The sequence below is a fragment of the Oryctolagus cuniculus genome, chromosome 4 (genome assembly GCF_051225735.1).
Source record: "Oryctolagus cuniculus isolate XC-2025 breed Fujian yellow rabbit chromosome 4, ASM5122573v1, whole genome shotgun sequence".
NCBI lineage: Eukaryota > Metazoa > Chordata > Mammalia > Lagomorpha > Leporidae > Oryctolagus > Oryctolagus cuniculus.
Genome location: NC_142870.1, coordinates 97,584,683 through 97,597,308, shown reverse-complemented (window position 1 = coordinate 97,597,308; position 12,626 = coordinate 97,584,683).

Genomic DNA, 12,626 nt, shown 5'->3' with positions numbered 1-12,626 from the left:
GAAAATGAGGCTCAGTGAACTTGAGTCATTAGACCTAGCAATGTGTAATGCTTAAGAACCCAGATCTATCTGACTAAAAAGCTGTGCCCACAGCCTTACTTAATTGTTCTCCGTTTTTCGTTAGTTTGTTTTGCTTTTTTTTTTTTTTTTTGGAAACCAATGAAATCTCCTTGTGCTATTTTTTAAAATATTTTATTTATTTATTTGCGAGAGTTACAGAGAGAGCAAGAGACAGAGAGAAAGGTCTTCCATCTGCTGATTCACTCTCCAAATGGCTGCAAAGGCTGGAGCTGGGCCAATCTGAAGCCAGCAGCCAGGACCTTCTTCTGCATCTCCCACAAAGGTACAGGGGCCCAAGCGCTTGGGCCATCTTCCATTGCTTTCCCAGGACATAGCAGAGAGCTGGACTGGAAGAGGAGCAACCAGGACATGAACTGGAGCCCATACGGTATACTGGCGCTACAAGAAGAGGCTTAGCCGACCACGCCTGGCCCTATTTTCTATTCTTTTAAAAATATTTATTTATTTATTTATTTATTTTAAAGACAGAGTTTCACAGGGTCTGGGGATTGGTGGAGAGAGAGAGAGAGAGAGATCTCTTCCATCTGCTGGTTTACTCTCCAAATGGCTACAACAGCTAGGGCTAAGCCAGTCCAAAGCCCAGATGGAGTCAGGAACTCCATCTGGGTCTCTTACATGGGTGACAGGGGCTCAAGCACTTGGACCATCTTCTGCTGCTTTCCCAGGCACATTAGCAGAGAGATGGCTGAGAAGTAGAGCAGCTGGGAATCAAAGCAGTGCCCACACAGTTGCTGGCATTGCAGGTGATGGTTTAATACACTGTGCCACAACACCAGCCTCTAGTCCACTAAAATACAGTTAATCCATGTGATTCCCTTCTTATGCTGACATTACCCTACCTTCCTTCTTTCATCTATCCATTTTGGTTCTTTCTGCTTTTAAAGAAGTTCTTATTAAAATGATTGTCCACATTTATTGGATACTGTGTGATGGTTTGATAAAAAAATCTTTTAAACAAAGAGAAACATTTAAAATTAAGAAAAAGCAACAGATGATTTCATTTATTACTCTTTCTTTGTTGGCCTAGGAAAGATTATTTTTGCTCGTTTTCAAAAAGTTCTATAGCTCTAGTTTTTCTCTTTTAATGCAGGCTAATATATCAAAATTTTACTTTACTATAGAAGGGAGAGAAGGAGGGGCCGGTGCTGTGGCGCAGCGGGTTGACGCCCTGGCCTGAAAAGCCAGCATCCCATTTGGGCGCCGGTTCAAATCCTGGCTGCTCTACTTCCAATCCAGCTCCCTGCTATGGCCTGGGAAAGCAGTAGAAGATGGTCCAAGTCCTTGGGCCCCTGCACCCATGTGGGAGACCCGGAAGAAGTTCCTGGCTCCTGGCTTTGGATCCATGCAGCTCTGGCCGTAGCAGCCAACTGGGGAGTGAACCATTGGATGGAAGACTCTCTCTCTCTCTGTGTAACTCTGACTTTCAAATAAATAAATAAATCCTTAAAAAAAAAGAAGGGAGAGAAGGAAACAAACATTTATTGATACTATTTGTTAAATATATATTTATTTTATTTGAAAGGCACACACACACACACACACACAGAGTGTTCCCATTCACTGGTCCACAAATGTTTGGGCTGGACCAGGCCAAAGCCAGGATTCTGGAACTCAATCCAGATCTCCCAAGTGGTTGGTAGGGATCCAAATACTTGGTTCATTATTTGCTGTTTCCAAGAGTGAGCATTAACAGGAAGCTGAAATCAGAAATGGAACTGGGACTCGACCCAGGCATTCTTGTGTGGATGTAGACATCCCAAACAGCGTCTTAACTGCTACACCAACTGCCTGCCCTGATGTTATTATTCAATTTTAATCCCTTTTTTAAGGAGGATTTTAAACTTTATCTACTTATTTTTATTTATTTGAAAAGCAGAGCAGCGAGAGGAGAGAGAGTTGTCTTTTATTAGCTGGTTCACTCTCCAAATGCCTACAATAGCTGCACCTGGGCCAAGCAGAAGCCAGGAGCCAGGAACTCAGTCTGGGCCCCTCACATGGGTGGCATGGACCCAAGTACCTGAGTCATTGTCTGGTGCCTCCCAGGACACACATTAGCAGGAAACTGGATTAGCAGGAGGGGCGGGACTCTGTCCCAGGCTCTCATTTGCATCCCATGTGGCAACTTCACCACCCATATCATAGCACCCACCCCTATTAAGAAGATTTTAAACAAATTAAATCAGAATGGCACAAATATTCCCAGTGTACACACTGCCACACAGCCTCAAGTCACAAACACACTTATTTCATGTAAATCCCCCGTCCCCTCCATGCTATGCTGAAGCAAATGCTATTCTAGGGCTTTATATAATTTCTTCCATAAGTATTTAAGCATCTATCTCTGAAGAAAGGGTTTTTCAAAACCCCACAAGAGGAATATAAACTGGTAAAGCCACTGTGGAAGACAGAATTGCGCTACCTCGGAAATCTGAATATAGACGTACCGTATGACCCAGTCATCCCACTCCTGGAACTTTACCCAAGGGAAATGAAATTAGCATATGAAAGAGCTATCTGTACCCCCATGATTATTGCAGCCTGGTTCACAATAGCTAAGATATGGAATCAACTCAAATGTTTGTCAACTGAAGACTGGATAAAGAAATTATGGCATATATACACCCTGAAATACTACACAGCAGGAAAAAGAGTGAAATCCTATCATTTGCAAAAAAAGGATGAAACTGGACAACATCATACTTAGTGAAAGAAGCCAGTCCCAAAAGGACAAATACCATATATTCTCCCTGATCTATAATAACTCATACAGCAGCTAAAAGGTAATCTATAGAAGTGAAATTAACACTTTGAGATGCAAGTATTTCCCCTCCTCTCTTCTTTGAAAAGCCCTTGTCTCAACTGTTGAGGAACAGTTTTTTTTTTTCATACAATTTGTTGAACTCTTTTCTTAGTATAGAGTTAATCTTCTGTGTATAAAGTTATTTGAAAATAGATCTTAGTAAGAAATAAGAATGGGAGTAGGAGAGGGAGGAAGAAGGTGTTGGGAGAGTGGGCGGGAGGGCAGGTAGGGTGGGAAGAATCACTATATTCCTAAAGTTGTGTTTATGAAGAGAGTAAATTGTTATACATTAAAAAAACCCACAGTACTGTTATCATACCTAAAAATTATTAATTCTGTAATATCATCAAATACCTAATAAAGTTTACATTTTGAATTATTTTACAAATGTTCTGTTGTTTACATATTATTTGTACCAGTGTCCAAATGGGGTCCACACATTGTGATTTTTTGGGCATAGATCTTGTAAGTTTCTTTCAATCATTAGACAAATCTCTTGCTCCCTCCTCTCCCCTACTTCTTCCCCTGTTCGCTCCTCCTGTTCCTCCCTCCCTGTCTGGTTGTTTTCTCTTTCTCACTGTGCTCCCTCTTGATACAATGAGATTTATTTTTTGAGGAAATTGGATAAACAACTCCCTGCTAATGTACCTGGGAAGGGGGCTGATGATGGCCCTTGTACTTGGGCTCCTGCCACACTCGTGGGAGACCTGGATGGGAGTCATGGTTTTGGCCTGGCACAACCCTAGCTGTTGCAGGTATTTGGGGAGTGAACCAGCAGATGCAAGATCGCTTTCTGTCTCTGTCACTCTGCCTTTCAAGTAAATAAGAAATCATTAAAAAGAAGGATATCAGATCATCTGGCCTGCAGTGTTTCCATGGTCTGGATTTTGTGGATTGCATTTCTGGGGTGTCCTCAACATATATCTCATATAACATATCTTGTGTCTGCCTTTCCTACAAACTATTATTTGGAGTTAGAAGTTTGGCCAGTTTTAGATTGAACTTTTCTTTTGGCCAGATTATTTCCTAGCTGGCACTTGCTTCTTCTGTCTGGGGCACTTAGTAACGCTGTCCCTCTTGGTGATGTTAGCAGTTGCTGACAATCTGTCTGGATCCATTCGTTCATTAACGGCTGAAAAGTGGTGACATTGCGATTCTATCATTCCTTCTTTCTTTTTTTCTTTTTCTTTCTTTCTTTTTTTTCTTTCTTTCTTTTTTTTTTTTTTTTAACAGGCAGAGTGGACAATGAGCGAGTCAGAGAGAAAGGTCTTCCTTTGCTGTTGGTTCACCCTCCAATGGCTGCCGCGGCTGGCACGCTGCGGCCAGCGCACCTCGCTGATCTGAAGGCAGGAGCCAAGTGCTTCTCCTGGTCTCCCATGGGGTGCAGGGCCCAAGCACTTGGGCCATCCTCCACTGCACTCCCAGGCCACAGCAGAGAGCTGGCCTGGAAGAGGGGCAACCGGGACAGAATCCGGGGCCCGACCGGGACTAGAACCCGGTGTGCCGGCGCCGCAAGGCGGAGGATTAGCCTAGTGAGCCGAGGCGCCGGCCCCTTCTTTCCTTTTTATGCTGTTATGGTGTATCATACTTACTTTCATTAGCCCAGATAAAGACAAACTCTCATCTACTATTAAACTGCTATCATCTACCGTGCGTTTTACATTTAATGTTTTGTAAATCAGTGTGCTAATATTTTGCCAGACCTTGGTCCACAAAACTAAGTCTTAGGTGTTTTTCATTTCTCTGAAGTATTTCCCCTCCTCTCTTCACCCCTTCCCCGCTTCTCACTTCCTTCTTTCCTCCTTCCTTCAGCCCTCTTTTTCTACAAGGGGCCCCTCGCATCAGGGATGGCCACGGGGTCCTGAGGAGAGCAGGAGGCTGAACATACCAAGCAAACTTGAGTGGTGTTTGCTTTTTAGAAGCTTCAGGAAAACGTGGCTGGTCCCCAGTAGCACCTGCCGCGTGCAGCTGCATTTACTGACGGTGTGACTGTTTTTGTCAGGGCCTCCTGGGTCCCTGCGACCTGGAGGGCAAAATGCATTCTGGAATTTGTGTTTTCAATTTTACCTTTCTTGGGATGACTCCTTATAGCTCTGTGCCCACTCGTAACCTTTGTGGGTAGACCACTGAGCTGTTTTTCATAGGGCTTACATTGGTAGTTTCGCTAATGTTTGTACCATACAAGATGCTATCAAATGCCACATCAAAGAATGATGTTCTTTTCAACAAACTTTTCTGTTTAAACAGTTTTGTTTGTTTATTTATTTGAAAAGCATAGACAAATAGAGAGATCTTTCTTTCTCTGACTTATCCCCCAAATGCCCATAACAGCTGGGGTTAGGCCAAGCTGAAGCCAGAAGCCTAGAACTCACTATGTGTCCTCCATGTGGGTGACAGGAACCCAAGAACTTGAGCCATCACCTGTTGCCTCCCAGGGTTCGCATTAGCAGGAAGCTGGATCAACAGCAGAGTAATCAGGACTCAAATCAGGCACTCTAATAAGGAATGCAGGCATCCCAAGTGGTGATTAACTGCCAAGTGTCCACCCCAATACCTTCCTGTTTCTATTTTTGTATAGTATTTCTGGTCAGTATTTATATGCCAAATTTTTTGCAGGCTTGAAGTCTTCAGAATTCTGTTTTATACTGTGCTTTTGCAGCTTAACATTTTATTATTAATATGGCTCTGGATTGCTGCATTATCTTCATAATTACTGTTTATGTGTTTTATAGCTATGGTTGAACATTTAAGTGATTTCACTTTTATATATGAACATCGTTGTGCTTGAATTATTTCCTTAGAATAAATTCCCAGGGTGTAATGACTGGATGAAAATATATGGGCGTTTTTATGGCTCTTAATAGGTTTTGCCATATTGCTTTCCAAAGGCAAGTAACAATGAACCTGACACCAGCAATGAATGTGTGCCATTTGAAATGATTATGTTAAATCAATTATTCACCAGCCATATGTGAAGGCATGTCTCAGAATCCCTGTCTGCCAGGACCTTACATTTCTGATTCACTCCTTCATAAGAAATAAGTAAATAAACAAGGAGTCTGTGCACTATGATTAAATGATGATTTTATTAGTTAAGATTCTAGAAAAGTCAGTGAATTGTTACTTGTTGCATATGATACCTGCTTGTCTCTCTGACTTTGCAGATAGGATGATTTTTTTGCAAAATTTCTGTGATATACACAGAACCAGTAAGTACTGCGTTCTCTGGACTCTATAATAGCATATATAGAAGGAGGGGTTATATTTCTTGTGCTGATTTTTAGGAACTTATCTTTTTATACCAATTGAGGTCTTTGATGCTTTGTTTTTGAGGCATCAGCTAGGAAATGCTTCAAAAGCATGCCTCAACCCTGAGTACATATTAATATGTATGATCTCAAGCTATGGAATTATAATAGAAGTCATCATCTGTGCATATAGATCTTTTAACTCCTCCAAGCTCTTTCATGTGCTGTTCTCATTTGATCCCCTCAGTCACTCCACGAGGTGGGCTGGGGTGGCGTTGCTATCTCAGTTTGACTGATGGGGAGACTGAGGTATGAGGAGACACCTAAGCTAGTCATGCTTTTCAGGATTGGTGTAGCTGCCTCTCTCTCCGTCCTGGTAGTTTTCACCAAATTATGCAGTGTTAAAAAAAGACCTTCCCTATCAGTTACTGAGATTTTAAATTACCATTTTTTAATAAAGGTTTATTTATTTGAAAGGCAGAACCACAGAGAGGCAGAGGCAGAGAGAGGGAGAGAGCTCTTCCATCCGCTGGTCTACTCCCCAGATGGCCACAACGAACAGAGCTGGGCTGATCCAAAGTTAGGAGCCAAGAACCTCTTCTGGGTCTCCCACACAGGTGGAGGGCCCCAAGGACTTGGGCCATCTTCTACTGCCTTCCTGGGCCATAGCAGAGAGCTGGACCAGAAGTGGAGCAGCCAGGACTCGAACTGGAGCCCATATGGGATGCTGGCACTGTAGGCGGCTGCTCCACCCACTATGCTATGGTGCCAGCCCCTTAAATTAGCATTTTAAAAATATTTGTGATGTAGACTTTTGGTTCAGTGGTAAGATGCCTGCATCCCATATCGGAGTACTTGGGTTGGAGTCCTGGATCCAGCTTCCTGCTATTGCACGCCCTTGAAGGCAGCAGGGGTTGGCTCAACAACTTGAGTCCCTGCCATCCATGTGGGAGACCTGACTGGAGATCCCTTGGATTTAGCCTGATCCAGTCCTGGCTGTTGCAGTCTTTTGGGAGAGTGAACCAGCAGATGAAAGATTTTTCTCTGTTGGTCTGTCTCTGTCTCTGCCTTTCAGCTAAAATAAATGAATACATAAATTTTTTTTTTTTTGACAGGCAGAGTGGACAGTGAGAGAGAGACAGAGAGAAAGGTCTTCCTTTGCCGTTGGTTCACCCTCCAATGGCCGCCGCGGCCGGCGTGCTGCGGCCGGCGCACCGCGCTGATCTGATGGCAGGAGCCAGGAGCCAGGTGCTTTTCCTGGTCTCCCATGGGGTGCAGGGCCCAAGCACCTGGGCCATCCTCCACTGCACTCCCTGGCCACAGCAGAGGGCTGGCCTGGAAGAGGGGCAACTGGGACAGAATCCGGCGCCCCGACCGGGACTAGAACCCGGTGCGCCGGCGCCGCTAGGCGGAGGATTAGCCTAGTGAGCCGCGGCGCCGGCTTGAATACATAAATTTTTAAAAATTAAAAAAAAAATTGTGGCCGGTGCTGTGGCTCACTAGGTTAATCCTCTGCCTGTGGCGCTGGCACTCCGGGTTCTAGTTCCAGTTGGAGCACCGGATTCTGTCCCGGCTGCTCCTCTTCCAGTCAAGCTCTCTGCTGTGGCCCGGGAGGGCAGTGGAGGATGGCCCAAGTGCTTGGGCCCTGCACCCCATGGGAGACCAGGAGAAGCACCTGGCTCCTGGCTTCAGATCAGCCATTTGGGGGGTGAACCAATGGAAGGAAGACTATTATCTCTGTCTCTCTCTCACTGTCTAATTTTGCCTGTCAAATAAAATAAAATAAAATAAAATAAAAATAAAAAAATTGTGTAGAATTAGCTTGCATTTTCCAAAGGCATTGTGACAGAATGACTTGGCGTTACCTTCACGACAGTAGTGAGATGAAGAGGCTTCTTTGGTTTATATAATAGCAAGTGCTGCCATGTGTTCAGCAGCAGGCATGTATTGGGCACTTATTGTTTTCATCATTGTCATACCTACGGAAAGTAGTAGGAGGGTATTGCAGTTCTGAAAAGTAAAGAAATTTTCTAATTTCAAAGGTTATAGGTAGCAGAGCTAAGATTTGAATCCAGACCCATCTGGAATGATCTTTCACCTGAACCACACAGCTTTTATCAGAGGTCCTTTTTCCAGCAGTTAATATAGCATAAATTCAAACTTTTTCTTATCGCAGAGGCAATTCATCTTCAGCAAATAGCGTTTAGACACATAGAAAATTAAACAATGTCTCCCATGGCATCTCATGCATAGAACCTAACCTAAGACGCTGTAAAGACTGTGTTTAATCACCTATTGTCCCAGAGATGAAAGCATGGCGTGTGAGCCTCCCGTCATCATTTTTTTTTGCTCCCCAAAGTCTAGCTTTCCATAAAGCTTAAGGTTCAGTTCATAAAATCCCACCTAGCTGGTTTATGTACTTTCTAGTTTCCAGTCTTGCACTTACTTCGTTTGTTCACTTGGGAAGAAAGCAAATACCACAAAAAGAAATCAAGTCCTGACTCCATACAGTAGCTAATAGAGCATCTTAAATCAACACAGCCAGTGTAACTTGTACTGATTCAAGTAATTATTTTGTCTGTAGGGTTTCACATTGTCCCAGCTACCAAAACTTCCTGATACTTAGACAGGGAACAATGGAAGGCCAGGAGGTTTATTGGTATAGAGCTCTTCTTCAGCTTATGAAAAGAAGATGTAATTTTCGGTCTTGTCTCTTGGACCTCCGTGTCACACCCTGGCTTTTGACTATGTTAAAGTGGTAGCAGAAAGCATTCCTCGAGACACAATAGAGCAACTTAGCTGCCACCCTGGAGTTGGAGTTGGGATTAGGTTACCATTCTGCATATATATATTTTCATACCATACTAGTTGACAGGAAAGTTGGGACAAGGTCAGAGAAAGGGTGTAATTGTTATCAGCTTTGCTGAGGCTGCACCTGAATCAAAGGTTTGGTGTTGAAACAAGATTGAACTTGAGTGTTCTTTGGGACTGAAAACAGCGAACGTCACTATAGAAATGAGGCTGCCTCACGGAGTTGTCTCAAGGGGACCAAGCCCTGCCTGAGCCATTTGTTTCCATTTGGCGGACATGGCTCATGGGCCTGATACGCACAGGCTCTCTGTGCCACACAGTCCAGTGTGTGCCTGGAGAGCCCAGACTGGCCCCAGCTGAGCATCCCAGCAGTGGGTGGCTCAGGTCCTGGCTGCACATGCTCTCGCACAATGCTGCTTATTGTCAGACTGAGACAAATTCCATATTGCAAAGCTTGATCATGCGTAATTAACCTATATCCTGTCCTGTGCCCTGAACTGGTGATGCACAGATCTTTTTTAACATCTTTGCTCGTATGCTAGCTGCTGGCATGCTGACTCTTAATAAAATTCATATCTGGTCTTAGGAGCTGTCATTAGCTGAAAATTACGACTGAGCCTGCGAGCAACTCTCAGATGATTTTGAGAACCTCAAGAACTAATTGTGTTTAGAGACACTACAAGCTACATTGGTCAATCTGTTTCTTCTCATTTCAATTGAATTTACCAAACATTCATTGCATTCCTACTGTGTGCCAAGCACTGCGGTTACAAAAATGAATGAGATGCGGTTTGTGCCCTGAGGAGTTCTTGATCAAGCAAGTCTTGGAGCCCACCATGCCTCCCCTGCTGCTCACGCAGTCATAATTTTATTCCCTCTTCCTTTTGGGTGGGGGCGGTGGCCCTATTTCTGTTCTTTACAGCACGCGTGGGTGGGTTTCCTCCCGTCTGCTGCAAATAAACGTTCGCTGTCCCTGTTTGTGACTTTGCTGTCGCTCGTCTGATTCCCTGGGGCAGTAGAAGCCTTGGGAGGAGAGGTTTGTGCTTCTGGACTTAAAAAATGAGGCCGGTTGTCATTATCAAATAAGTGGAGCCAAAAGCTTGGCGTACTATGGATTTGTCAGGGGGAAAAATAGCCACTCTGTGTTTTCTGAGCTATGGGAATAAAAGTGGCTGTGATTTAAATTCCCCTAAAGCGTTTGAAGGCAAGGAAGAAAATATGCAGAAGACTCCAGTGTCACCCCTCTCTCCCCCGGGTCTCCCGTGTAGAAGGTTCAGCCAGTCATCCCAGCTCTGCTCGGGCCGGGTGAAGGATGGCGGTTTAGAAGTTCTAATTGCAAATTTGGCTTGGAGTTTTCAGTTTGGACCTACAGATGAGAATCCACATTTTGAGGCACAATTGAAAATGAGCAATTCGCCTTGAAAACAGGCATAGTTTCCAGCTTCCTATGACTAATGGCACATGAAGAGAGTCTAGTAATCACATAATTAGTTTGCCATTACTGAGAAATCATTTTCAGAGCCCATGAGATGTGGTTTGCAATAATTTCAGTGGTTCTGCACCAACAACCTAGACTTTGGAGGCCCACATTTGAAGACAAAGACCCAATTTTCAATGATAGAGCTATGGGGAATGCTTCTAACCGGGGGACAAAGCTTGGCATAACTCATTTTCTTTGTATTTTGCTGAGACTCCAACCCTTGGACCAGGTTCAGGAAAAAGCTTCCTGGAGGATTTGCAAACTTTTTACAGATCTCAGTCCGTGCTCAATTCATATACTTGCCTCGATTGCATGCTGAATTTGAGAGTCTGATACATCATATACCTTCTGTAAATTCTTTTGTTGCTTCTATTACTGTTAACCAGGATTTCAGAAAGATTAGGCTGCTTTTTTTTCATCCTGTTTTCCAGTGAGATAAATGAATATAGATTTGGAGTAGTATTTGTACAATTTAAAATGATTCCTGGAATATTTGGAATCCTGAGAAAAATTCAAGTGATTTTTTAATTGAGTAAGCGGAGGAGGAGAAAAGAACCTTTGTTTTTCTTATCTAGGGTTAGTCTTTAGAAAATTAGATACAAATTGAAAATGAATGAAGCTGAGTGATGGGTATTTTTGAGTCTCTGGTCTCTATAATTTTATGTTCAAAATTGGCTACAGTAAAACATAAAACTTCAAAGAAGTGAAGAAAAAACTTCAAAGAAGAAAGATGCTGAAAAATATAAAAGAGAATTAGAAAAAGAGAGAGAAGAGAGGAGGAGGAGGAGGAGAGAGCTCAGCTTTTTGCAATCATGCGGTAAAAAGCCACAAGGCCACCATCTCTGGAGCCATTGAGTAATAATAATGGTTATTAAAAATAGACCCTGATTGAATACTTAATATGAACTGGGATTTCTGTGAACATTATTGCATTTAACCTTCACAATTGTCCCTTGACAGAAGTCATGTCAAGCTCTGACTTTTTAAAAATAATGTTGTGGGGGAGACCCCTGGCTAGCTGTGGTCCAAGTGCCTGTCTCCATGCGTGCAAGAATTCAAAGAGCAGATGCAGATAGAGGTGAATGGGAAAGCAAACTTTATTAAAAGGCAAAGGGAAAGTGCGCGCTTGAGATGGGAGTGCTGGCCCCCTCTCGAGGGAGAACTGCAGCTAACAAACCAAGGTCATCCTTTATACAGGAAGGGGTGGTGTCTGGACCTGCGACTTACCTGGATGCACAAAGGAGGCAGAGTTTGGGGTGGGGCTTGGGTACTGCCCACTTCTGTGCCCCCTTTTTTGGAAATCTTGGCAGTGTCATGGCGTCCAGTGCATGTGTGGCTGCAGCACATGAGCTGAAATCTAAGAAGTGTCATGGTGTCAGGTGCATGATGGGGGTGGCTGTGCTGAGCCTGCATCCATGATGGAGATTTCCAGCCAGCAGCACAGAAGGGGGTGTGGTTTGGGACACTCACTACCTCCCTGCCTGCAACATAAGCCATGGAGACTTGGGGTATTTGTGTTACTTCCCCAGACCACACATCAAGAAACGGCAGATTATCTGCAACAAGAACCCTGGCCTCCAAGCACAGCGCTGGTTTTTCATCGCCTTCTATGGAGTGACGAAGCTTGGGTGGGAAAGAATTCTCCTTTTAGAGTAGTGAAGGGGCCCTTGTGAAATTCCCCGGAAAAGCACAGGGGAAGAAGCTCTTCGCTGCTAGACTGGCTTCGTGTGGAATCCTGCCGCTGTGGCTGATGGTGTGACCTCAGGCAAAGCTGGGTGTCCTGCGGGGCCCTGGCTCCAAGTAGTCACTGCAGCACATGGTAGGTCCCCAAGGCAGCCCAGCTGTCCTTGTTCTCCTGCCTGCTGTCCTCACGTCTGGCTCTACTATCACACCCTTTTCAGGATAGACGAGGTGGACTTCAGAATAGCTTGCATTCATTTATTTATAAGGTTTATAAGATTTATTATTTACTTGAGACATAGAGTTACAGATGGGTGGGGAGGGGGAGAGAGAAAGAGAGAGAGTGTCTTCCATCCACTGGTTCACTCCCCAAATGGCTGCATTGGCCATAACTGAGCCAATCTGAAGCCAGGAGCCAGGAGCTTCTTCTGGATCATCTTCCATGTCTTTCCAGGCCATCAGCAGGGACCTGGGTCAGAATTGGGACAGCCAGGATTCAAACTGGTGCCCATATGGGATGCTGGCA